Genomic DNA, 6,000 nt, shown 5'->3' on the forward strand with positions numbered 1-6,000 from the left:
TTCCCCCGGCTCTTAAAGTTATTCTAATTTCATAAATAAGCTTCTGTGGGTTTTTTGACCCTCCAAGCCGCACCCCAGCAATCCTGCTTTCATACGGGTTTGTGTTAGGGCTCCTGCGGAAGCTTTTGTTTGAAGAGAGTTCCATGGCAACAAAAGTTTGGACTAGATTGCTACTGAGGTCCCTTCCAGCTCCATGATTGCAAAATTCTACTGAATAATCCCTGTTCTTAGTACTTATGTGGACACCCTAGACCACTTTACTGCCCTGAACATTCAAATGGGACTTGCCCCCACAAGTTTTCTTGCCTCATTCTGAATCACTGCTTTGAGAGGAACACATCTCTGGTTTCAGACATACATACCTCTGTGAGCCAGCCTGAAGCATTCCTGCTTCCCTTCCTGCTCCTGAGGCGGGAAACAGAAGCTTCCTTTATCTTTAGCCTATTGTTCCCATGGTCAAGGAAGGAAGGGTTCCTTGGAGGTGCTGAAGCTTCATGGATCTCTGACTTTAGTGTTTTAAACACTTTCCAGTATTTCTGCAAAGAGCCTCTGTTTCATAACAGTCTGGCTGGGTTAAACAATGGGGTAGGTAAAAGTCCAATAAAGGATCTAACAGGAGCTTCCTCACCCTTTCTGAGCTGATATCTTGTGCCCTCTTGAGCAGCTTGAGCAGCTCCCATATGATTCATGTCCTTCCTTCCCCTCTAAAGCCCTGCTCAAAAGTAGTTCAAAATAGCCCTTATCTTTCTCCACATAGCTAAAGCCAGATTTAGCTAACATGGATTAGCCAAATATATAAGATGCCTGCCTGACCTTTGAAGCTGATTCCAATGTATCTGCAAAATCAGGAAACTAACAAAGAAAAAAATGGCGCTATTCCAGGGACTTCAGAAATCAATGGGACATTCAGAATGTGATCACAGCTGTTTCAAATGCATAGAGTAAGAAAATATCCCTGTGGCCATATTCACCTTCAATTTTGTGACGAGATAGCTGTCGGTAGGTTAAATTTAAAATAGTTTCATTGCTATGAATTATTCTTCATAGCACGCTATGCCAATACATAATATGACATATGAATCAAAAAATTGGAAAGCATTTAAAAAAAATCATTTGGAGGCACGCCTGGGTGGCTCAGACTGTTAAGCGTCTGCCTTCTGCTCAGGTCATGATCCCGATGTTCTGGGATGGAGCAATGCATCAGTCTCCTTGATTGGCAAGGAAGCCTACTTCTCCCTTTCCCTCCACCTGCCGCTCCCCCCCGTTTGTGCTCTCTTTCTGTTAAATAAATAAATAAAATCTTTAAAAAATCATTTGGAAAGGAACTGTGAAGCTTTCCCTTTTCCCCCAACTGCATTGACCTCAAATTTACCTGAGCTCCAGAAAATGCACCTGCTATTTTTTTTTTTTTCAGAAACACAGAAATCTAGCTCATTGAAACACTAAAACCATGTCTTATTTTTCTGAAACCCTACCAGTCTGCCTGACTAGACCCTGGAAAGGCAGTTCAGTTTTTTCCAGCTCTGCATTCAGGGGACATTTGAGGAGGTTAGGGCTTGGAATTGGGCAGATGCCTCGTACCCTTAACTATCCACTCCCATTACACAGGTCCCCTGACACCTGCCCTTGAATAGGTCTCTGGTTACTCTGACCTTCAAGGCCCATACATGCACAGTACACCACTTAAGCTGCCCTTAGGCAGCGGGTACCCTACAGGCCTATAGAAAAATGACCCATCCCTAATCATTGTCATTGCCTCAAGAGTAAGAGAGAGTACACCCCCAAATTCCCCCGGGACCTGCTCCCCGTAGGGGTCCCCCGTTCTTGCTACAATCAAGCCTTCCAAGTGTGTGTTATTGGAAGATACCCTGGCCAGGCTGCCGAGCCTTGCCTTAGCAAGGCAGTCCATATTGCCCCAGCTCTGCTTTGAGCAGGAATATGCACATTGTGTAGATTAAGACTTGGAATTAGGTAATGCTAGATATTCCCAGCAGCCCACTCTTATGACCCAGACTTGCCTAACATTGTGCTTTTCCCTGTCCCTCACTCCCTGACCTGTGCTACCAGGGCTTCTGTGATCCACACCCATCAGCAGGGCTTCAGCAGCCTACGGAGCTCAGGCCAGATGCAAAGGACCTAAATGTGCACAAAGGCACCTGAATAGCTTCTAGGATGGAGGGTGGCCACCACTTGAAAACTGTTGCTAGCTTTAAACTAGCAACAGTCTGTCCCCTTGTAGACTCACTCTCTGCTGGAGTTCTGGGCATCTGCAGCCATCATGGATCCCAGGTGGCCCGTTTGGCCTCGCTCCTGCGGCAGTGCCCCAGTACAGGGTGTAGACTAGGCCTGTGCAGGCATAAAGGGAATCTGGAACAGGGCAAGTGTCCTAAGAGTCCACGAGAGTGGACTCTTGTGTTTTTAAGGCATCTGCCAAATTCCAAGCCCCAACCTAAACAAATATGCTTATTCCCCCTGGAAGCAGAGCAGGAGGAATTGGACCGTCTTGTTTAGGATGGGTACAGGGATGTGGCCGGATATCCTCCAATAACAGATACTTGGGAGCCTTGATGGCTGCAGGAGCCCGAACACCAGCGGAAAGTAAGTTCAGGTGAAGACTACTGCCATTCCAGTGGGCACCTCAGAACAATTTTCGGTGTTGGGCTACCTCCACCTTTGCACCTACGAAGGTGGTTGCCGATAGGTACCTGGAGAGCTTCGCCAACCCAAAGGTGGCTGCTGGAACTCATATGGTGCGTGCACAGGACGTGAAGGCCAGGGGTGCCGGCGACTAGGCCCAGGGCAAGGGTTGGGAAGGGCCGGATGACAGGAGGAGCCCTAGGAGGTAGAGCACATCAGCCCAATTAAAGATCTACCTTCCATTATGGATGATTCACCCCAAGGCAGAGCTGGAGGTTTTTCAGCTCCCTTGACAGGGTGTGGCCTGGTGGCAGGCAGGACAGGGTGTCCTCTATTAGGAGATGTCTAGGAGTCTTTGATTCTGGTGAAGCCCAGTACCTAGCAGGCAGCAGGTCCATATGGACTGAGGGCTGCCCATTTGCAGCTGCCACCTCAGAGCCATTACCAGAAGGCTACACTGCTGGTGGCTATGCTAGTAGCTGGGTGGGGCCTGACCAGAGTTCCATATGGTTGAGGGCCACGCCCACTCCAGCCCGGCTTGGGGGGGGGTATGTCCTGCGCATGTGCAGGCAGCACTGCTCAGGGTGGAGGGAGCGCCTGACCCCGGTCAGCGTCTGGAAACAATTGGTTACTGGAGCAGGCTCTTGGGGTTACAAGGTAGCTGCCTAATTCTGAGCCCTAACCTACCCTATTGCACATATTGCCACCGAAGGCAGAGCTGGAGTATCTGAACGGCCTTGCCAGGGCTAGATCATGGAGGCCTGTCAGGGCATCGTCCAAGAAGAGGCACCTGGGAGTCTTGATGGCCGTGGAAGCCCGGGACCCCAGCAGATAGGAGGTTCGCTTGGGGACTGATGGTTCTTCTTTTTAGGGACTGACTCAGACCAGTTTTCAGGAGGGTGGGTTCCCTCTAACCGTGAGGCTAGGCAGGGGGTTGACGAGGGGCTCTAACTTTAGAGGCTGTCAGGCCTGGCTGCCTGAAGGTGGCTGATGGTATTCAGAACGTATATGAGCCAGTGGCACAGAGGGTGGTATCAGGCACCCCAACAGGACAAGCATGGGAGCGGCTGGGTCACAAAAACAGTTATTGGAAGTACCTGACATCTGCCCGATTCCAAGCCTTAATGGGCACAAAGGCACACATTCCCGCTGAAGGCAGCGCTGGAGGAATCTGGACTGCCTTTCCAGATCCACCCAGAAGGGCTAGCTGGCGTTTCCTCCAATAGCAGATGCCTGGGAGCCTGATGGCTGGAGAAGCCCAGGACTTTATAGGCACCGACTGTGGTCAGTTTAATGGTGCCACCCCAGAAGATTTTTCAGGGGGTGGGTTCCCTCAAACCTGAAGGAAATTCATGTAGTTGGCCTCCCACCCAATTACCCAATTTCTAAAGGCCTGGAGGGCCTTAGCAGCCAAAGGCCTGCTGCTAGGTTGAGGACCAGGTAATGTGGGGTATGGCCAGGCCACAGGAGGGGGCTATTTGGAGTATCTGACTGACATTCGCTTAATTGCAAGCCTTGACCTATGCAAATGCACGTATTTCTGCTGAAGGCAAAGCTGGAGTAGATGGACAGGGCAGGTGGCTGACTGGGGTCAGATACCTGGGAGCCTTAATTACTGGGGGAGCTTGACACCATTACTGCCATTCAGCTTATTGGGTTCATGTTGGAGTTCCAGAGGGCCTGGACTGTCCCCAGCAGCCCACAGGTAGCTGCCAGGGTGAAGACTGGGCGTGTGGGTTGCAGAGGTCAAGGTCGCTAGATACCTGCACCATGTCGATGTTAGGCCACAGGAGGGAGATATTGGGGGTATAAGGTGCAAGCCCAAAGTGCAAAGCCCATATACCCATTGTGAACCTTTCTCCCAAAGGCGGAGCTAGAGATTTTATGTGTGTGTGTACACATATATGTGTGTATGTGTGTGTATATATATGTATATATATATATTAGATTTTATTTATTTGGGAGAGTGAGCAAGAGAGGTGGGAAGGGGCAGAGGGAGAGGGAGAAGCAGACTCCCCTGCTATGGGAACCCCGACTTGGGGCTGACCCTAGGACCCTGGGATCATGACCAGAGCCAAAGGCAGATGCTGAACTGACTGAGCCTCCTTACATGGATGGGTTCACTGTCCCACTTTCATCTTCAACCTGTATTTACTAAATCCCAGGAATTTAAAAGAGCTAGAGATTTTTTAACTGCCTTGCCAGAAGGAGCCTGGCTGTTCATACAGGCTTTCCTCTGTTTGGAGACACATGGGGGTCCTGGTTCCTAGAGAAGGTGCGACACCATCAGGCAGCAAGTTCACATGCAGAACAACTGTGCCCTTTTGTGGCTTTCAGCTCAGAGTGCTCTATGAAAGGTGGGCTCCCTCCACAATGGTGGCTATGCAAGTGGTTGGGGCCTGGCTGGACTATCATGAACTTGAAAACCTGGGTCTGCCCAAGGTTGATATATGGGATGGTTACTGCTCAGGTGTGGGTTGCACAGGTTTGGGTAGCCCAGGACCTGGGAGAGGGCAAGTGTCAGGAGAGGCCGGGCCACAGGAGAGGACTATTGGGTGCACCTGGCATCTGCTTAATACCAAGGCTGAAGCTCCAAGAAGGTGCATATTCCTCCTAGCAGCGGACTTGAAAGACTCTGCGCTGCTTTGCCAGGGTGAGTCTGGGTGGGTTTCTGGAGGTAGCCACTAAATAAGAGACCCCTGGGTGTCCTGATCGCTGGAGAAGCACGGGACTCCACAGGCAGCCGGTCCATATGGGGGCCGACTGCCATCCTTTTGCAGCTGCCTGCCCCCCTGCCCTCCCTAGTGATTTTCAGAAGATGGGTTCCCTCTGCACCAGCAGCTTTGCACATGCTCGGGGCCTGGCCAGACTTCCACAGGTTTGGAGGGCCTTCTGGGTCTTAAGGGGTGATCTGTGCATGCACAGGCAGGCAGGTCAGGGTAGCCGAGGATGTCAGCAGGGCAAGTGTCGGGAGAGGCCAGGTCAATGGGGAGGGCTCTGGGGATTATAGGGCTTCGGCATAATTCGAAACCTAACCTATGCAATGCACATATTCCTTGGGAAGGCCTAACTGGAGTCATCTGGCCCGTCTTGCCAGGCCTGGGTTGTGCGGGCTGGCTAGGGTAGCCTCCAACAGGAGACACCTGTGAGCGGGGATTGTGGCAGAAGCCTGGAACCCCAGGAAAAGGAGAGTACGCATGGGCACTGACTGTGGCCAGTTAAAAGCTGCCACCTTAGAAAGATTTTCACGGGGAAGGCCCGGAGGCCAATCAAGTGCTCGGGATCCAGCGGGAGTTCCACGGACCTGGAGCGCCCCCTGCAGGCCAAAGCCAGCTGATCCAGGGCGGACTGCACATGCGCGAA

The sequence above is a fragment of the Mustela lutreola genome, chromosome 14, assembly GCF_030435805.1.
Source record: "Mustela lutreola isolate mMusLut2 chromosome 14, mMusLut2.pri, whole genome shotgun sequence".
Lineage (NCBI taxonomy): Eukaryota > Metazoa > Chordata > Mammalia > Carnivora > Mustelidae > Mustela > Mustela lutreola.